The sequence below is a fragment of the Rattus norvegicus genome, chromosome 13 (assembly GCF_021556685.1).
Source record: "Rattus norvegicus strain SHRSP/BbbUtx chromosome 13, alternate assembly SHRSP_T2T, whole genome shotgun sequence".
Classification (NCBI taxonomy): domain Eukaryota; kingdom Metazoa; phylum Chordata; class Mammalia; order Rodentia; family Muridae; genus Rattus; species Rattus norvegicus.
The window spans coordinates 22,488,911-22,511,129 of NC_141546.1; positions in this window are offsets into that span (position 1 = coordinate 22,488,911).

Here is a 22,219-nt window from a genome sequence, read left to right on the forward strand (position 1 = left end):
GGCCATGACATGCAGGGTCCATTCTTCTTCGGGATAAACAGACGCGCAAGCAGAAGTGCTTACTGCTGGTTTTGGCTGCTGTCCCTCCTCTTCTCTTCGCAGAATCTGTGTTGTTCACTCTTATAAATATTTATTCCTTAGTCAACTGTCAGTTTCTCCCTTTCTTTCCATGTTTCTAAGCTTATCTCCCCAGTCCCTCTATAGGTACGTCTGTAGCCCAGACTGGTTTCTATTCCCTACATAGGTGAGGGTGACCTGCCTCTAGCTCCTGAGTGCTGGGATTACTGGTGTATGCCACTCCGCCTGGTTTATGTGGTGCTGGGAATCGAACCCAGGGATGTGTGCATGCTAGGCAAGCACTCCACCATCCTTGCCAGCCCCTTACTCACTTTCTTGTGTTCCCATCAGCTCTTTTCCGTTTTCTGGAACCCCCTTTCCCCTTGCTGCCTCATTTTCCACCTCCCTCGAGTATTTCCTATCAGTTCCTGGTCTTGCTCCTTCTTCCTAAGTCCCTACGATGACATCAGAAGATGTGTGTGCTGTGTGAAGTCCCCTGTAGATGGAAGTCTAGGTTGAAAACAGAACCACGAACATGTTATCGAGAGTGTCTTCTTGCCTCCAGATTAGTGCCGCGCTATTCACTGAGAAAGTCCCTCCTGACACTGGAGGCCCTTCATCCACTAGAGCATTTCTTTTCTAGAAACAGCCAGTGGGGCCAGTGTATCCCACTTACTGGAGACTTCAGCACTGTGAGTCCTCTGGCATCTGAGCCAGGAAGTTTATGTCAAACTGGAACAGTTGGCCACCTTAAGAGCAACAGACTAGCACACACAACGATGAGGCATGGGTGGTCTGGGTTCAGAAAGTAAGAGAAAAGATGAGGGAGCTGGGACCACTGATCCTGGAGCAGAGGAGCTGGCCGAGGGTGGACAGTGGCTATTCTGGGGACAACCTTCATGTGTTCACTGGGCGTGCTCCATCTCCCCCAGAGATCAGAGTCAGAGGAAATGGGTGTGTGGGGAGTCTGAATTTACTCACAAAGCCAAATTTCCTGACAGTGAGTATTCTTGGACACCAGAGTGAGTCTCTAAGACAGATTGAATGCCGTTCTTAAGGTCTTCAACACAAGGCATTCCCAAGGGCTTCAAGAATGTGGGTGTGGCTCAGGACCTGGGGCTGAGAACAAAACATGGGATTCTGTTTCTGCCTACTCAACCTTCTGTGGATCTGATTTTGTTTCTTGTCCTTGCTCGTCTGCAGTTAAGTCTTACCACAACTGGGACAAAGGTGGTTTCACCATGGTTTCCTGGGAGATTTCAAGCCCCACTGACATGTGATGGAGAGGAAAGACAAGCTTGTTTTTTTGTTTGTTTGTTTGTTTGTTTTGGTTTGGTTTTTTTTTTTTTTTTTTTGCTTTTCTCTGAGAAATGTTCTTATTAAGAAAAGTTTATGTGTGTCTGCCTTTAGTGACAGTGGTGTTAGAAATATTAAGTTGGGGTTGAAGGCAAAGGGAGTCCTGTCTCTGACGACTACCACCCCATCAGAGTGAGGGCCCCCTCTTCTCTCCCTGATCATTGCCATTAGATTTTCTTAGGGCTCTGTGATTTAACCCGAAAGCACATTTCCTCATGGAAAATTCTTGTCACAGGAACTGGGCCTTGTTGAGGTTGTTTTCAATCTTTCATTCTGTGAAACTAAGCTGAGCTCTAGTGAATCACTGTAGTTGAAAGTGGTGTGTTCTTTGGTTGATGGTTCAGACTGAGAGCCCCAGGGGTCGAGATTAGTTAACTCTTTTAGCCTTCCTATGGAATTCCCATCTTCATTTAGCCTGTAATCCTTCCTCCTATTCTTCCATAAGAGCCCCCAAGCTCCATCCATTGCTTGGCAGTGGATGCCTACATCGGTCTGAGTCAGATGCTGGGCAGAGCCTCTCAGAGGACAGCCATGCTAGACTCCTCTCTGCAAGCACAACAGAGTATCATTAACAGTATCAGGGATTGGTATTTGCCCATGGGATGCATTTCAAGTTGGGCCAGTTATTGTTTGGCCATTTCCTCAGTCTCTGCTCCATCCTCTATCCTTGCATTGTTTTGTAGACAGGATCAATTTGGCGTCTAAAGTTTTGTGGGTGGGTTGGTGACCCTATTGAAACACCAACCAAAGAACATACATGGGCTGGGCCTAGGCCTCCTCATACATACGTAGCAGGTGTGTAGCTTGGTATTCCTGTGGGTCCCAAACAATTGGAGCTATCCCCAAAACTGTTGCCTGTACATGGGATATGTTCCTCTTGCTAGGCTGCCTTGTCTGGCCTCAGTGGGAGAGGATGTGCCTACTTTCACAGAGACTTGATGTTCGAGGGTTGGGGGATACTCAGCAAGGCCCCCACCTACTCAAAGAAAAGGAGGAGGTGAAGAAGGAAGGATTGTGGGAAGGGTAACCAATAGGGCGCAATGATCAGGATGTAAAGTGAATAAATCAAAAATAATTAATTAATTAAAATTTAAAAAATTTTTTTAAAAAGTGGTGTGTTGGTGTTGGTGGTGTTGATGATAGTGTTGGTAGGGGATTCTTGTTCTAGAGATTTCCCCCTTCATGAGATCAGCTTTATGGCTTGGAAATTGTAATGAGTTTGTACTGTCATTGGGCCCCACAGCCAGAGGTCAAAGGCAAAGCAATTGTTTGATAGAGCAATAAACTCTGGCTCATCTCCTTTACTCACTTTCTGTATACATTCTCTGGATTCTGCCCACATACCTGCTTAGGCTAGGCCGGGTCACTGACTCTGATACTGTCCCACCCACCTAGAATCACCACACTCACACTGATGATGGGCTACTCTGCATGCTAACCAACTCAGAAACAAGACCAGACGGGGGCCAGGAGAAACCCTGAAAGAACAAATGGTTCCTGCATGAATAGCTTTTTTTAAGGTAAGAATGAGCACTCTCTCTTATACACACATACATACGCTCACTTAAAGAGTTTTGATTTTATATTGGTTTTTGCATGAATAGCTTTTTTTTCAGCATATAGTTTTTTTATTACTTTTTTTTATTAACAAGTATTTCTTTTTTTTTTTTTAAGATTTATTTATTTATTATATATAAGTACACTGTAGCTGTCTTCAGATACACCAGAAGAGGGCATCAGATCTCTTTACAGATGGTTGTGAGCCACCATGTGGTTGCTGGGAATTGAACTCATGACCTCTGGAAGAGCAGTCGGGTGCTCTTAACCGCTGAGCCATCTCTCCAGCCCAACAAGTATTTCTTATTTACATTTCGAGTCCCTTTCCCGGTTTCCGGGTCAACATCCCCCTAGCCCCCCCCCTCCCCTTCTTTATGGGTGTTCCCCTCCCCATCCTTCCCCCATTGCCGCCCTCCCCCCAACAATCACGTTCACTGGGGGTTCAGTCTTAGCAGGACCCAGGGCTTCCCCTTCCACTGGTGCTCTTACTAGGATATTCATTGCTACCTATGAGTCCAGGGTCAGTCCATGTATAGTCTTTAGGTAGTGGCTTAGTCCCTGGAAGCTCTGGTTGCTTGGCATTGTTGTTCATATGGGGTCTCGAGCCCCTTCAAGCTCTTCCAGTGCATGAATAGCTTTTTAAGGTATAAGTAAGCACATGTGTGAGGAATTTGGTTTTATATCTGGATATAAACTAGATGAACAAGATTCTACTTTAGTATTATGGGGTATGCAGACCTGTAGAGTAACTAACATTGTACTTAAAGCAGTAACCAGCACACAGCAGCAATGCAGAGAACAAAATGTGTCAAGGAAGCCAGTCAGGAGGGCCACTGGCTTTTTAATGGGCGATTCAAGCAACAAGCCCATGAGAACAGTCCCCAGTTCCTTCCCGTGTGATGTAGAAGCATGCCCGTGGTGTTACTTGCTGTTCCGCTGGGTGTTCGTGCCTCGTGAGATAGCATCTCCTGCCAGCTAGTGTGGTGCTAGTGGAAGAAGAGGGTAAGCTGAGGGCGATAATTTTGGAGGATAGTTTTGTAAGTATTCCTTCTGCCTACGACCTTAAGGATCTTTCTGATGAAGCTGTGATTCTAAAAGCTCAGAAGGAAAACCATGAGCCACAGGAGAGTCTTCTTATACTGACAGACATAAAACATCAGCTATGACATTCTCTAGCATCCCTGTCAGGCATAACGGCCACCTCCCTCCTTTCTCATGTTCTTCTCCCTCAAGTCTCTTCCCAAGTTAGCTCCAAAGCTGCTATGTAGATGAGGAGGTTTGAACTCCTGGTCCTCCTGCCACCTCTCGTGTGCTGCAGTCACAGGCTGCCTCACTATCCTGAGTATACACCACACTTGCTATCCAGCCCAGGACTCCCTCCATGCTAGGTAAGGGCTCCGCCCACCCAAAGATAACCCTAGCCTGGGACTAAAGACCATGCCTTGCCAGGTAAGACAGCACACACCTCTGCTCCACATTTGTCTCTGTATTTCCTCCTGTGAATAGTGTGTTCCCCCTTCTAAGAAGGACCAAAGCATCCAAACCTCGGTCTTCCTTTTTCTTGAGCTTCATGTGGTCTGTAAATTGTATCTTGGGTAATCTGAACTTTTGGGCTAATATTCACTTATGAGTGAGTGCATACCAAGTGTGTTTTTCTGTGATTGGGTTACCTCACTCAGGATGATATTTTCTAGTTCAATCCATTTGCCTATGAATTTCCTGAAGTCATTGTTTTTGATAGCTGAGTAGTACTCCATTGTGTAAATGTACCACATTTTCTGTATCCATTCCTCTGTTGAAGGGCATCTGGGTTCTTTCCAGCTTCTGGCTATTATAAATAAGGCTGCTATGAACATAGTGGAGCATGTGTCCTTGTTGTATGTTGGGGCATCTTTTTGGGTACATGCCCAGGAGAGGTATAGCTGGGTCCTCAGGTAGTGGAATTTCCAACCATGGCTCCAGCTGCATATGTAACAGAGGATGGCCTTGTCGGGCATCAGTGGGAGGAGAGGCCCTTGGTCCTGTGAAAGCTTGATGCCCTAGTGCAGGGGAATGCCAGGGCAGGGAGGTGGGAGGCAGTTGGTGAGTGGGTGGGAGAACACCTTCATAGAAGCCGGGGAGGAGGGATGGGATAGGGGGTTTCCAGAGGGGAAACCAGGAATGGGGATAACATTGATGAAATGTAAATATAGAAAATATCCAATAGAAGAAAAGAAAAAGAAAGGTAGCACATATGTAGCACTTCTGGGGTAGATGTAGGATCCAGATTTGAAGATCCTCCTCTACTATATAGTGAATTGAGGCCAGCCTGGGCTACATGGAACCCTTTCACCACAAAAACGTTAAAAAATGAAAAAGTTGAAAAGCAATGGTACCAAGTTCATGGTGTCAGTTAATGCCCCTGCCAACTGGTACCTCAGGCTGCCTATTATAAAGATTCTTTAGGTGTCCCTGAGAGTCAGGAAAGGTGGGCCATAGATACACCTATCCAAGCTCTCACACCTTCTTAACTCTCCCTAAGGGTAGCAGCCCGAGTGACCCTTGCCCATTCGTGGTGCGGTGAAGTCTATCCTCTACACTATACAACTGTTCACTAGTCAGGCACTTGTACAGTGGTAGCTCACTTTTAACCTGACTTGTGTTACTCTGATTAAACTGAGCTTGAGTTTCGTCTTGTATTTATTAGACACTCGACTTTGACAGGAGTTTTTATTCACACTTTTGGTTGCTTTTGTAAGTGATCCTTAGGTATTTTACGTTCACCCCTTACTTATCCCAGTATTGCAAGGCATCTCATAGATTTTTCTGTTGCAGAGCCTTGTTAAATCAGAAGCTTTAATTTTGATGTCCCGAGATCTAGCCACCATTCCTTTGAAGTTCATCTCTTCTGTATCCCTATTTGAATCTGGTAGGTTTTGCTGTATGATACACTTATGAGACACCAATTCCTGGCAGGTGCTATCAGGTGCTTCTTCTGACCTGGTCCTGAGTGGTTTGTGTGGACAGTGTTGAGTGGCCTTACCTCTTTCTTAGAGGCTTTATCTGAGATCAGAGGGCATCTCACTGTGAGCTTTCCATAGTGCCTCGGGTGGCTGCATTAAAAGCACATTGTATCTGCACACCCTTTACACACTTTTTAAAAGTATGTCCTTGTGATTTTCTAGATTTCTTCAGTATCTACTGTAATGTCCCCCATTCCATGTCTAATTTTATCACTCGGAGTCTTCTATCTCTGTCTTTTAGTTAATTTGACTAAGGGTTTATCAATATTGTTGATTTTTCTCAAAAAAAAAAAAACCCAACTCTTCCTTTCATTGATGGAAATAGTTCTATATTGCTTTCAGCCATAAGTTTGATTATTTCTTTCCATAAACTCCTTTTGAGGGTCATTTCTTTTGGTTGTTCTAGAGCTGTCGGGAGTGTTGCTTAGTTACTAACATGAGATCTAAAAATTTCTCTTTTTTATTAATACGTATTACCCTTATTTTATTTTATTTTTTGGTTATGTTAAATGTTTTCCCCTTCCCAGTTGCCCCTCCACTAACCCCTCCCTGCCTCTCTGAGGGTGCTCCCCCAACCACCCATGGACTCATGGTGCCTCAGCATCCTAGCATTCCCCTACCCTGGGTCATCAAGCCTCTGCAGGACCAAGGGGCTCCCCTCCCAGTGATGCCCGATAAGGCAATCTTCTGCTACACATCCAGCTGGAGCCATGGGTCCCCACATGTGTACTCTTTGGTTAGTGGTTTAGTCCCTGGGAGCTCTAGGGTGTGTGGTTGGTTGATATTGTTGTTCTTCCTATGGGTTGCAAAGCCCTTCAGCTCCTTCAGTTCTTGCCCTAACTTGTCCCGAGAGGTTCGAATGCTCAGTCCAATGTTTGGCTGCGTGCATCCACATCTGTATTTTGGCAGAGCCTCTTGGGAGACAGCTATACCATGCTCCTGTCAGCAAGTGCTTCTTGGCATCAGCAATAGTGTCTGAATTTGATGTCTGCAGATGGGATGGATTCCTAGGTGGGGCAGTCTTTGGATGACCTTTCCTATAGTCTTTGCTCCATTCGTTGTCCCTGTGTCTCCTTTAGACAGGAGGAATTCTGGATTAATATTTTTGAGGTGGGTCAGTGGCCCCATCCCTCAACTGAGGGCCGTGCCTATCCATTGGAAATGGTCTCTACAGGTTCTATCTACCCTTTGTTGAATATTTCTGCCATCATCCCTTTCAGGTCCTGGTAACCTCTTGGGTCCCTAGCACCTGTGACTTTCTAGTGGCTACCACCAGTTCCCCCACCCTGACTGCTACTCTCCTCCTTTCAGATTCCTGACCCTCTGTACTTCTCCCCCATCTTTTCCCATATCTGAACCTGCCCCCCCTTTTCCCTACCCCTCCCTCCTCCCTCCCTCTTTCCCAGATCCCTCTCTCCCTCTACCTATAGAGATTACTTTCTCCCCTCTTCTGAGTAGAGCACTTTGGTGTGGCCTTCTTTCTTCTTGGATTTCTTATGGTCTGTGATTCGTATTGTGGGTATTCCAAGCTTCTTTTTAGCTAATATCCACTTACTAGTGAATACATACCATGTGGGGTGTGTGTGTGTGTGTGTGTGTGTGTGTGTGTGTATGGGGGGGAGGAGGGGGAGGGGGAGAGGGAAAGGGAGAGGGAGAGGGAGGGAGAGGGGGAGAGGGAAAGAGACTGGGTTACCTCACTCAGGATGATATTTTCAAGTTCCATCCATTTGCCTCCGAATTTCATGAAGTCATTGTGTTTGATAGCTGAGTAGTATTCCGTTGTGTAGATGTAACACATTTTCTGTATCTGTACCTCTTTCATTCCACCTTCTAGCTATTATAAATAAGGCTGCTATGAACATAGTGGAGCACGTGTCCTTGTTATATGTTCAAACAACTTTGGGGTATATGCCCAAGGAGTGGTATAACTGCGTCCTCAGGTAGAAATGTTTCTCATTTTCTGAGGAATCGCCAGGCTGATTTCCAGATTGATTGTACCAGCTTGCAATCCCATCAACAATGGAGGAGTGTTCCTTTGATCTCCTTTTGTTACTTAATTGTTTTGGCTAGAACTTCGAGTACTATATTGAATAGATAGGAGGAGAGTGGACAGCCATGTCTTGTCCCTGATTTTAGTGGGATTGTTTAATGTTTCTCTTCATTTAGTTTGATGTTGGCCACTGGCTTGCTGTATATTGCTTTTATTATATTAGATATGGACCTTGAATTCCTGGTCTCTCCAATACTTTTATCATGAAGAGGTGTTGTATTTTGTCAAAGGTTTTCTCAGCATCTAATGAGATGATCATGTGGTTGTTTTTTCTTTGAGTTTGTTTATATAGTGGATTATGTTGATGGATTTCCATATACTGAACCATCCCTGCATCCCTGGGATAAAACCTTGATCATGGTGAATGATTGTGTTCTTGGATTCAGTTTGCAAGAATTTTATTGAGCATTTAATTTTTGCATCGATATTCATGAGGGAAATTGCTCTGAAGTTCTCTTTGTTGGATCTTTGTGTGTTTTAGGTATCACTGTAACTGGGGCTTTATAGGCTGTGTTGGGTAGTATTCTTCTGTTCCTATTTTATAAAATAGTTTGAGAAGTATTGGTATTAGATCTTCTTTAAAAGTTTGATGGATGGACTGGAGGGATGGCTCAGCGGTTAAGAGCACCTGACTACTCTTCCAGAGGTCGTGAGTTCAATTCCCAGCAACCACATGGTGGCTCACAACCATCTGTAAAGAGATTCGATGCCCTCTTCTGGTGTGTCTGAAGACAGCTACAGTGTACTTATATATAATAAATTAATAAATCTTAAAAAAAAAGTTTGATGGAATTCTGCACCAAAACCATCTGGTCTGGGGGAATTTTTGGTTGGGAAACTTATAATGACTGCTTCTATTTCCATAAGGGTTATTGGACTATTTAGATGGTTTATCTAATCCTGATTTAAATTTGGTATTGATATCTGTCTAGAAAATCATTCATTTCATCTACATTTTCCAGTTTGGTTGAGTATAGGCTTTTGTAGTAGAAGCTGATAATTTTTTGAGTTTCTTCAGTTTCTGTTGTTACGTCTCCATTTTCACTTCTGATTTTGTTAATTTGGATACTGTCTCTGTGCCCTGGTTATTCTGGTTAAGGGCTTATCTGTCTTGTTGATTTTCTCAAAGAATCAGCTCCTGATTTTGTTGATTCTTTGTATAGTTTTTTGTTTGTTTGTTTGTTTGTTTGTTTGTTTCTACTTGGTTAATTTCAGCTGTGAGTTTGATCATTTCCTGTTGTCTACTCCTCTTGGGTGCACTTGATTCTTTTTGTTCTAGAGCTTTCAGGTGTGCTGTCAAGCTGCTATTGTGTGCTCTCTCCAATTTCTTTATGGAAGCACTCAGAGCTATGAGTTTTCCTCTTAGCACTGCCTTCCTTGTATCCCATATGTTTGGGTATGTTGTGCCTTCATTTGTGTTAAATTCCGAAAAGTCTTTAATTTCTTTATTTCTTCCCTGATCAAGTCATCATTTAGTAGAGCATTTTTCAACTTCCATGTATATGTGGCTTGCTGTTGTTTTTGTTGTTATTGAAGACCAGCTTTAGTCCACATTGATCTGATAGGATGCATGGGATTATGATAATCTTCTTGTATTGGTGAGGTGCTGAGAAGAAGGTACATTCTTTTGTTTTAGGGTGAAATGTTCTGTAGATGTCAATTAAATCCATTTGATTCATAACTTCTATTAGTTTCACTATATCTCTGTTTAATTTTTATTTCTATGATCTGTCCATTGGTAAGAGTGGGGTGTTGAAGACTCCCACTATTATTGTGTGAGGTGCAATGTGTGCTTTGAGCTTATGTACTGTTTCTTTTTTGCATTCAGGGCATAGTTGTTCAGAATTGAGAATTCCTCTTGGTGGATTTTTCCTTTGATGAGTATATAGTGTCCTTCACCACCTTTTTTGATATTTTTGAAAGTTGATTTATTGGGTAATAGAATGGCTACTTCACCTTGTTTCTTGGGCTCATTCGCTTGGGAAATTGTTTACTCTTAGATAGTGTCTGTCTTTGTCACTGAAGTGCGTTTCCTGTATGCAGCAAAATTCTGGGTCCTGTTTACATATCCAGCCTGTAAGTCTATGTCTTTTAACTGGGAAATTGATTTCATTGATGTTGAGAGATATTAAGAACCAGCGATTGTTAGTTCCTTTTATTTTTATTTGGATTTGTTTCTTGATTTTTGGGGGGGTGTACTTTCCCTCCTTATATTGGAGTTTTCCATTTATTATCCTTTGTATGGCTGGACTGGTGGAACAATATTGTGTAAATTTGGTTTTGTCATGGAATATCTTGGTTCCTCCATCTATGGTAATTGATAGTTTTGCTATGTATAGTAGCCTGGGCTGGCATTTTTGTTCTCTTAGGGTCTGTATGACATCTGCCCAGGATCTTCTGGCTTTTAGAGTCTTGAGAAGCCTGGTGTAATTCTGATGAGTCTCCCTTTATATGTTACTTGACCTTTTTCCCTTACTGCTTTTAATATTCTTTCTTTGTTTTGTGCATTTGGTGTTTTGATTATTATGTGACAAGAGGAATTTCTTTTCTGGTCCCATCTGTTTGGTGTTCTGTAGGTTTCTTGTATGTTTATGGGCATCTTTTTTCAGGGTAGGGAAGTTGCTGTGGTAGGAGAACTGGGTTGTCATGATGCCAAGTAGCCTTAGTTTTTGTTGTTTATGTTCTTGTGCTTGCCTCTCACCATCTGGTTATCTTTAGTGTTAGCTGGTCTTGCTGTCTCTGACTGTAGCTTGTCCCTCCTGTGAGCCTGTGAGTCTGTGATCTTAGGTGTGTGAGCACTCCTGGGTGACCAGCTTTCTCTAGGCCTAAACATTTCTTCTTAGAGGCACTTTGTGCTATGAACTTGCCTTTCAGAGCTGGGTACATTGTTTTCATTTTCATTCAATCCTAAAAGTTTTTTTATTTCTTTCTTAATATCTGCCTTGAGCCATTTTTTAAAAATTCATAAGTGAGTAATTTAGTTTCCATGAGTTTTTGCTTCTTTTTTTTTTTTTTTTTTTTCCGGAGCTGGGGACCAAACCCAGGGCCTTGCGCTTCCTAGGCAAGCGCTCTACCACTGAGCTAAATCCCCAACCAGTTTCCATGAGTTTTTAAACTTTTGGTTGTTACTGTTGTATTGCTATCTGGCTTTAATCCATAGTGATCTAATAAGATGCAGGGCGTTATTTCAGTTTTCTTATATCTGTTAAAATTTGCTTTTTGTCCAAATATGTGGTCACTTTGGGTAAGAATTCCAAGAGCTACTGAGAAGAATGTATATTCTTTTGTATTTGAATGTAATAGTATGTAGATATCTTCTAGGTCCACTTAACATTTTATTTAACTCCAGCATTTCTCTTCTTTAATTTTTGTTTGGATGACCTGAATATTGGCCAGAGTGGTGTATTGAAGTTACCCACTATCACTGTGTGAGGGTCAATAGAAAATTTTTGACTGTCATAGTGTTTATTTTCATGAACTTGGTACTCACGTGCTTATTTATAAATGTTCAGAATTTCAATATCCTCTTGGTGAATTTTCTTTTAATGAGTATATACTGCCCTTCTCTATCTCTTCTTATTAGTTTTTGTTTGAAGTCCATTTTTGCTGGATATTGAAATAACTACATCTTCTTGTTTGTTTTACTCACTTGCTTAGAATACTTTTTCTATCAGTTTACCCTGAGGTGATGTCTCTCCTTGATAGTGAAATGTGGTTTTTTTGTTTGTTTGTTTTTTGATTCAGCAGAAAAATTGACCCTGTTTTCTAATCCAATCTGTTGGTCTGTTTTATTTTATTGGGTAACTGAGACCATTAATTGCTAGGAACCATCTAGCAGAGGCTAAAAACTAAGAGGTGATCTTCCTGAGATCATTTCACTGTGAACTATAAAACACATGATTGATCTTTTTTCAGATAAGGCCAAGGGGGACAATATTTTAGGAAATATTCCTACTATTAATATGATTTTTCTGTTATTATTAAATATATATAATAATCACTAGGTATTAGCCCATCACTTTGGGCAGATTTCTGCTGATTAATAAAGATATACTGTCTTGCAGTGATGCTGTATAAATAGATGATTTCTTAATTCTTAAGGATGATTCTCTAAGAATTCCTAAAAGTATGCTAGTAATTGTTAAGACCTTTATAATAGGACTGCTATTAAAGCCCTCTCTGACATGAAAACTGCATTTAGAACTCTGCTGGTCTTCATGTTTTAGAAGTTAATTGCTTCTGAGATAGAAAGCAGGCATTTATAACTTAGAACATATTCCAAGAGGCTGTAAAACAATTAACTAAAGGTCATAAAAAGTAACTAATGATTCATTGTGGATTCAAGAACATCATCTCTGCACCCACTGGTGCTGCCAAGGCTGTGGGTAATGTCATCCCAGAGCTGAACTGGAAGAAAACTGGCATGGCCTTCCATGTGCTTGCCCCCAATGTGTCTACTGTGGATCGTACATGCTGCTGGAAGGAAGTTGCCACATACAATGATGTCAAGAAGGTTAGGTAAGTTAGGTAAAGGGCATTGTGGGCTACACTGAGGACCTGGTTGTCTCCTATGACTTTAACAGTGATGTTGACTCTCTTGCCATTGATGCTGGGTCTGATGTTGCTCTCAGAGACAACTTTGTAAAAGCTCATTTTCTGGTATGAGAATGAATATTATAGATGTGGTAGATGTGGGGTAGGAGGAGGGTCTCCTGTAGGCAGGCTACTACAGGACTACTGCAGAGACAATATGGAAGACAGGAAGGAAAATGAAAGCTCTACCAGTTTCAGCTCAGTGTGCCCACTAGGGGTCCCTGCTATATAGTGTTTCTGCAAATGGATGGGCGACTTAAAGGAATGGAGAGGGATAGGAAGACAGCTGAGAGAGTTGGCAGGGACGAGCTAAGCGGTGCAAAGTTCATATGGATAGTCCTGTGTTTCCTCTTAGGAGCTGCCCAGTCTCATGTGGTATTTCTTTCTTTATATCATTGTGGTGTTATGTAAATCATTTAAACTTTAAATATTTAATATATTATTCAATGTTAATATATTTAATATAGTAACATATATCATATTTACTACAGAATTATTGTTATCACATATTTTAAAATATAATTGTTAAAATGTTCAATTTGTGTGTGTGTGTGTGTGTGTGTACACATTTGTGTGTGATGGGTACGTGTGTGTCTACCTCAGTCACATTTTACTATTTTGAAACAGGGTCTCTTGCAGAACCCACAGTTTATTGATTAGCCAGACTGACTGACCAGTGAGCCCCAGGAATCTTCCTGTCTCTTTGTGCCCCTGTGGCAGCATTCTGCCTTACCTATCTCTTTATATGCTACCAGGGAGCCCTACTTTCTAGGCAAACATTACCAACTATGGCATCTCCCCAGTCTCTGAACTGTTGACATTTGGTCTTTTGGTATGTATTATAATGCCAAGGGTGGGTCCCGAAGACCTGGCTGTCCCCAGGAATGAGAGAGTCTGCACATAGACCTAAGTGATGCTATATAACCTTGCTCTCAAGTTATTTCTGATTGGTAAATAAAGATGCCAACAGCCAATAGCTGGGCAGAAGAGGCATAGGCAGTGTTTAAGGTTCTCAGGCCTGGAAGGTCAGAGAGAGAAAGAGCACAGGGGTGGGGGTGGGGCAGAGAGACAGACAGCAGACAGGCAGAGAGATACAGAGACAGAGGGAGAGGGAGGGGAGGGGAGGAGGGAGAGAGAGGGGAGGGAGGAGGGAGTGAGTGAAAGAGGGGAAGGCAGAGGGATGGAGGAAAAGAGGGGAAGGACAGAGGGAAGGAGGTAGGAGAGAGGGGGGAGGAAGGGGGAAAAGAGAGAGGGAGGGATGGGAGGGAGGGAGGGAGGGAGAGAGAGAGAGAGAGAGAGAGAGAGAGAGAGAGAGAGAGAGAAGGAAGTTGCCATGGGTTAGGAGTCAAAAGAACGTGGCCCTGAGGGCTGGCCAATTGGAGTTATAAGCAATAATTCACATTATCTATAGGAAAGTAGATTCTAATAGAATAGAGGATAGATATTTGTCCAGTTGTTGTATTGTTTAAAGCTTAGAATAAATAATAAAAATTACATGTCTTTTATCTAAGACCTAAATGAAAAAGATGGGGTAAAAGTCTCAAATTTGGGTTAAAAATTTCTACAACATTGAATGCTTCAAGTTTTTATATGAATCGACATCTGTTTTGCTTTTGCAACAAGGTCTCACATAGTCCAGACTAGATTTGAAGTCTTTCTACACAGCCCTTGAACTCTTGATGGTCCTGCCTCTACCTCTGGAGTGGTGGGATTATGCTCTTCCTTTACCATGTCCTGCTCAGATCTTGTTTTTCTGTAGAGTGAGATGAATTTCCTAAGAGCAATGACTGGATACACTTTGGTTGTGATGGCAGCTCTACTGTATATGTCATTCTGTCTCTAAGCTCTCTACTCTGTCCCTTTGTCTCTTCTCTCTTTAGCTGATACTTGTGGTGCTGGGGGCCCGTGGTGCTGGGGATGGGACCCAAGGACTTGTCCATGCTAGGCAAGTGCCACAACTGCTGAGTGGAGACTCTAGCCCATTTATTCCCTTGACTCATGGTATTTGCTCTCTGGAAGATATAGTCCTGTTTTGCTTTGCTTTTATTGGTGAATTTTTATTTTTCTTAAAAAGTTTCACAACTAACTTCTTGGTTTGGAATTTACCTTGAGATTTTCATGGCTTCAGAGACCCCACCCCCTTTATTGAAGGGATGTCTCTGTCAAATCCCTCCCCTCAGAGCTCAGAAAACCCCATGTAAGAGGAGTCAGAAAGAGGATGACACCAAGGAAGCAACAAGGCCCTTTAAATCATCATGATCAAAACACACATGATCAAAACAGCCCAGAGACTGAGGCTGAGTGCCCAGTCCTTCCTGACATAATATATCCTGATTACAGTTTCCCTTCCTTTACTCCTCCCAGTTCCTCCCCACCTCCCCACCTCCCCACCTCCCTCCCATCCAGTTCCACTCCCTTTCTGTCTCTTGTTAGAAAAGAACAGACTCCCAAGAGGTAACAACAGAACAAGAAAAAATAAAATATAATAGGATAAAGCAAAAACCATCACATCAAAGTTGGACAAGACAAATGAACAGAGGGAAAAGGACACAAGAAGAGACCTACTCCTTCACATAGGACCTCCATTAAAATACTGAACTGGGTGCCCTGGGCCCTCTACCTTAGTCTTTGTGAGTTCATGTGGGCCTGGATCATGTTGATTTTCAGGGTCTTGTCTCCTTGGTGTCATCCTTCACACTCTTTCTGCCTCCTCTTAAACGGGCTACCCTGAGCTCTGAGGGGAGGGACTCGATGGAGATATCCTGTGTAGGACTAAGTGTTCCAAGGTCTCTTACTCTCTACAGCATGTCTGTCTATATGTCTCAATATTTGTTCTCATCTGTTGCAGGGGGAAACATCTCTGATGATGGTTGACTAAGTCGCTGATCTATGAGTACAGCAGAACATCATTAGGAGTCATTTTATTGGTACATCTCCATGTCCAATGAGTTGAATAGGTGTTGTCTTTAGCAATGGGGCCTGGGGCCTTGATATCAGTTTGTGGAGAGCATATATATATATATATATATATATATATATATATATATATATATCTTTCCAATGAGGTCTATCTGTAACCTGTAGTCCCCTTATCTATACCTACCCTCTGTGATTCTACAGATTATAGCTTGTTTATTTTTGACTTAACAGCTGATATCTACAGATAAGCAAACACACATCATAATTGCCTTTATAAATTCTATTAGGAACAAATAAACATCAATTTTGTGCTCTACTGGCCTGTTCATAAAATCAGTGTGTATATTTCTGTTTACTTTCTAGGTCTTTAATGTACTTTAATACAGTGAAAATTTTTTTTTACTGTTTATTTTTCTCTACAATCACATGTGATTTGGGGGGCAGGTTAAGCATAGATGTTTTATGGTTTGAATGATATTTACTCAGTAATATCAAAGGCTATTGTTTTTATCTGCCTGCATGTTATCAGACACCAAAGATAAGGGTATAGCTATGGCTTGATGGATTATCGAGATGCTATAGTGAAACCCTGAATCTTGGTAAAAAAGCTCGTTGTCTGATGATCTTGAATGTCTTCTGAGCTGTACAGAGTGATTAGGTGCAAATGAAGCTGGTCTGTTGAAATATTCACCCAGCTGACTGTATAGAGCATTCTATGCCAGTAAGTGCAGGAGGTCAGATCTCAGCGAAAGACATAAAGGCAAGAAAAGGTCATGAACTACCGTCTCTGAAGTACCCTTTATTTCTGCAGCTCCTGAGCATGAGAGATAATTAATTGCTCAATTGTGAAAGCTAGATCTCAGGGAAGTTTCAAATAAATCAGCCAGATGGGAGAGAGTTTTGTGGCCCACGTGGTTTTATACCCTAGCAACGAAAAAGCAGGGTGAAGGGAAAACTCGCTTTTCAACTGACAGCACAATGCCTATGATTTTCCTTTGTTCTGGGGATAAAGACGGAGAGATGAAGGCTAAACTTCTGTTCCTGAATTCTCATGGTGTTGGGTGCTATGGGAAGTCATTGCTCGCTAAGACATGGATTCCAACCGCTTGTCATTTTGCAGAAGGAAGAGGATGTAACAAACCTTTTGAATACGTTTAGCAGTTGGCAAGGGCTTTGACTTGTGGTACATAAATGTGTTTTTCAGAATCGTTACTTTGTCTAGGAGCAAAAATATGCTTATTTTGTCAAAATTTTTCCCTTGGTTTTGCATTTGTGGTTTTCATCACCTTTGAAATGTTTTGATACCCTTTCTTCAAATTCTATTCCAGCATCTGAAACTAAGGTCAGTGCTCTGTAGATCAGGCATGACTAAGGTACCTGAGAGATCACTCAAATCATGCCATTCTGTCCAGCTGAAAGCAAGCCATGCTTCTCGAAACCTCTGTGTCCTCATCTGACGAAAGGCTTAGACACCTGCAAAACCCTTTCTCAAATGCTAATGTTCTGAATGTCGTCTTGGTTTCTGTCCCACGCTATCATCTCGCCAGCAAAAACACGCGGGGACACACGAATCCTTCTGTAGCCAAAACGTTTATTGAATCTTAAAGAGAGGGCCAGGGGTGCCGGCATGGCACGCTTATATACACCCTAGCGCGGCGCATCCATACCTGATCTCATTAGGCTTGCCCCGGAGTGGGCAAAGACCTGGCACGAAGGCACTCTTGCACATGCACACACAGTTAACTTCCTGAAAGGAAGTCTGCTGGCGCGGCGGAGGCCAGCGCCATCTTGTAATGGCGGAAGCTATCCCGGCTTTCCACGTGGGGCGCAGTGGAAGTCAGCGCCATCTTGTGGTGGCGAATGTTATTGCGGCCCTCTATAGGTTTCATCTTCTAGATCATTCTGAAAGGCTTTATTAGTAAAAGTGGAATGAGGTGTGTGTAGGGGGCAGCTCTGCTTATCTTGAGAACTTGAGTCTGATCCCCAGAACACACACTCTTTAAAAAGTCATGCATGGTGACTCATGCGTGCAATCCCAGAGCTGAGGAGGTGAGAGAGGCAGAGCCATAGGGCTCTCATCCAGCATAGACAACCTGACTAGTTCCAGACCAGGGAGAGACCAGAGAGGGACAAACAAGGGCATTGGCATCTAAGGAACTACACTAGAAGCCGTCCTCTGACACACATGCGCACATACACCCACATGACCACTAAAACACAGAGGTCAGCCACCTCCTTAAATCCTTGAGGAGCTTACAGAGTCCTGTAATCCCCACAGAACTGCAGCCAGATTTCAAAGCTGCTGGAGTGCTCTTGTGTAAGCCAGGATTGAAGCGCGGACTTAATATCCTTTCCCCAAGTTCACATTTCTAGCTATTTCTTCAATTTCTATGAAAACTGGAAAGGATGAGAATTTTGGTTTGTCAACAAGATAAAAAGCTCACAAATAGAGCAAGTTATCTGCTTTTCAGCACAGACTGAAAGGTGAGTTAACCAGAAATGATGCTGAACGTCTGAGGAACTAACCTGGCTGAGGGGGCTCAGCTTGCTGTACAGATGCCGCGATGCCCTTCTCTGCCTGATGTGAAATAGCTCTCATCGGCTGAGGGAGGAGCAGCCGCAGGACAGAGGAAAAGAGGGAGAAAACTCAGCAAGTCAAATCCATTCCAAGGTGTACGTAAGGGACATTAGCAACATCCAGGCAACGACCTGGGTGGAGATGTCATGTGTGAATTCTCCCTTCTGTAGCTTATGATTTAGTTAAGAGCTAAGGGACCCCAGAGCTGCTAGCTCCTGGGGTTGTTCCATATCTCTTGAAGCCACAGACAGCCCCTTGCCCATGTGTGTGCATAATTTGACATTGGATTGTTGTTTTAGTCCCTTCCAGTTCCTCACTGTTGGCTCCTAGCTGCTCAGAACCTGACATGTTTCCGGCTAGCCAGTCTCCATTCTTGGAAGCTACTGCAGCTGCCATTCTTTTTCCTCTTCCAACTTTATACTAATCCAAACCTCCTAACTCTGCTGGGCTCTGATCCCCAAGACTCTTCTGGGTGCTTGGGCATATTGGATGGCTATATCTATATTTTAGGTAACCCCATAAAAGACATATCTTCTAGTTGCAGCTTGTAGTTCTTGGAGACTTGACTTTGTTGGCCTCCCAAATGTGCCTTGACAACAGATCGTCCATCATGGCTACCAGCTCATTCTCTGCACATGTGCCACTGCCCTGTCCTAGATGTGGCTTCCTGTCGTCTGAGTCATGTCTCTCCCTTGTTTGAGAAGATCCTGCAGTTTGGGGGAAAATGGCTTAGTTGCTAAAGTGCCTGCTCCTCAAGCATGAGGCCTGAGCTCGATCCCCAGTAAGAAAGCCAGATGTGGCAGCATAAAGCTACCATCCTTCTGCTAGGGAGGAGGAGACAGGAGGCCCCTGGGACACACTGGACAATGAGTCAAGCCAGGACCACCCTGTCCAAAAACATGTGCATGTGTGCATGCAGATGCACACAAAAACACACAAATAAAAATAAAAAATAAATCCATTTTACCTCTGTAGTCGATTATGTTGATTATCAATTTGACAGGATCCAGAATGGCCTAGGAAACAAACCTCTATGCGGGTCTGTGAGGGAGCATGTAAGGTGAGTATATTGAGGTGAGGAGACCCATCGTAAGGGTGGGCAGCAGAGTTCCATAGGGTGGGGTCCCAGGAGGAATAAAAAGAAAAGGGGAAACTAAATATCAGCAGTCATGACTCTCTGCTTCTTGACTGCAGGTACAGTGTGACTGCTTCATGCTTTCATACGGCCTCACCTCATACCCCAAACTCCAGTACCACCTTGGCCTTTCCTTCCAACAAAGCAGCTTTCTGTTGCTTGAAAAGGGAAGGTCATGTTACTCAGTCCAGCAGCCGGTCTTATCCACAGATTGGTCCTCTCCCATCATGCACCAGCAGGTACCCTCTGTATGGGGAAGCAAGGCCAGGGACATTCTTCTCCCATCTTGCAACTCTCATTGTGTCTCTTGCCATTTGCATCTGTGTCTGACACAGATGACCTCAAGCATTTGTGCTTCCATATCTGTCCTGAGCTTACATAAGGCTGTTGCCTGGACTTCCCTTCTGTCATGTCCATTTCCTCCCAAGCTGACCTCAAATGCTCCTGCCGTCCATGGCGGACACGATTCTCGTCTTTTGCTCTTATGGCATTTAACATCTTTGATCTTTTACTGCACATGGTTGTTCATGTGTCCATATTTCTAGCTTTTATACATTTTTAAGTCCAGAAAATTATAATACTCTTTGCAGTCATTGCAGTCATTGCAGTCATTGATAATTATAATTTTTTTGGGGAAGCATCTATTCAAATACTTACCCAAAAGCCTGGTTCCCAAACATGATACATAAAAGTGTATACACATGCTATAGACATACCTGTATACACAACTATTTAAACACACACACATACACATGTATATGCATGAAAAAATGTGCATACCTACTCCTGCACATTCATGCACCTTCATATGGTTGTACACCTACACACACAAACTCAAAATTCACCTGTGTGCACATGCACACACACCAGCATCACAAGAAAAACTAGAAACATTTTCGCACATGAATGCAAGTGTATATATACAAATTTATGCATGCATGTACTTGTATGTGTACATACATGCATCCTCACATTTATTCCCACTGTAGAGACATGCTTTGCTATATCTGCAGAAGATTAGTTTTGCTTGTAGAATGATGCTGCACTGGCTTGTAGTACAGGAGAAAGGCATCCACGTTTAACTTTGAGATACGCTTCCTCCCCACAGGTGATGGTTCCTGGAGGAAGTGGGGCCTCTGTTGATAGAGCATCCCAACTCCTCTTCCCTTTTGCTTGAAGAAGGTCTCAGCCGACAAAACCTTAGAGAACACAAACCTATCTCTCCTCTCCTCTTTAGAGCTACCCTTGCATGCAGGACCATGAATGAGGTAAGGTGGGCTGCAGCAGAGCAGGCCGGTGTCTTTGCTCACAGAGATGAGGTACATCTCCAGCATTAGTGGAACACGGGTGATGTGTAGTCTCCACTGCCATTTTCCTTGCATTGTTTCCGAGTTGGCTCATAGAACAAGGAGGAAAGGGAGTGTCACCTATTTACTGGGCTCCTAAAAAGAGCCTAACAGAAGCTGGAGCCTGGGCAGAGTGTGGACAGGTCACCTGATCTCTAGCTTATCAAGTTTCATGTGCAGGAAAGAGGCTGAAGAAAGCCTGCGCGCTCGTGGATTGGTGAGCGTATGATGTCTGGCAGTATGTAGGGCTCCAGTGTGCGTGAAGTGCACCTGTAGACATACATAATACTCCTCAGCTTCCCCAAGACTTAGAAGCTTACACAACAAAAGGCCTCATTTCTGTCCATCTCAGTTTGTTTACAGCTGGATCTGCTGGTGAGACTGGTGCCCTGGTGGCTTCATCTGCCTGGGGAGGGAGTTTCAAATCCTGGACTATTGGCTTTCCTCCCTTGGGCATGACATCATTGTATTGGGTACACAGAGGTGGGCAAGTCACTGGACAAGACTGTACTTTCCTCACTGTAAGGAGATACTTCTGAGACACAGGAGTGTCTCTGTTCCTCAGCAATGGACCCAACACTAGGCCAGATGGCTTCTTGCATTGTCTTACTGTTGTATCTAGTATATTTTGCTTTGCCTAACTGTGAAAAATGCAGAGAAAGTTCTAGATTATCCATGGTCAAGTAGAGACCTAGGTCGCAGGAGGAAAGGCTAATTCGTATGCTAAAGCTGAAGTGCAGATATAGAATTACTAGAGGTCTTTCTCCAATGTTAGTGACCGGCTGATCTATCTTCACTAAAGAAACATGGAGAGCAAATATCTGGAGGCCACAAGAGGGCACAGAGTCTTGGAATGGGTGACAAGGATTTAATAGAATGGCTTTTTCTTGAGGAATTTGGAAATTATGATAGGTTTTACTCAGCCTGGGCTGGTTGACGTAGTTCTTCAAATAAGCTCAGGAACATCTTCCTCCAAATATTTTGCCAGCTCCACTCATAGCACAAGGTAGTTTTCTGGTGTTTTTATCTACTTTTGGCCCTGGGGAGTCTGGTTATTTCTACCTCGCACCCCCTCCTGAGTCCACTCAGATATAAGCAATACCATGGAGTTCTTTGGTAAAAATTTAAAACGATTTCAATCTCCACTTTGAGTACTACCATTTTGCAGGCTTGTAATGGGCAGCTTTGATATAAAACAACTGCTTATTTTTTTCAAATTATACCTAACGGTCAGATGTGGTGGTTCATACCTATAACCCCAACATTTGAGAAAGTGAGGCAGGACAATAACCATGAGCAGTCCAGGCTACCTAGTGAGTTATTTAAAGCAATATGAGCTAGAGACAGAGACGTTGTCTAAAAACAAAAGCAAAAACCAATAACTAAATAAGGTTACATCTAAATAACACAAATGCTTCCAGAATGGTGTGCTCCTTTTTAGAATTTGAAACTGGACCGGGAATTTCACAATGTAGAAGATTATACAGGCTATGGCTACAGACTATATCCCCTAGCTCACATGCTGGTTCTTTTGGTAACCTTCTTAGTCAGTCACTATGTATCCTCTGCTACCTCAGCCCCAGTCAAGGAGGTGAACCCGCTGTGCCACTGGAGCGTTAATGATGG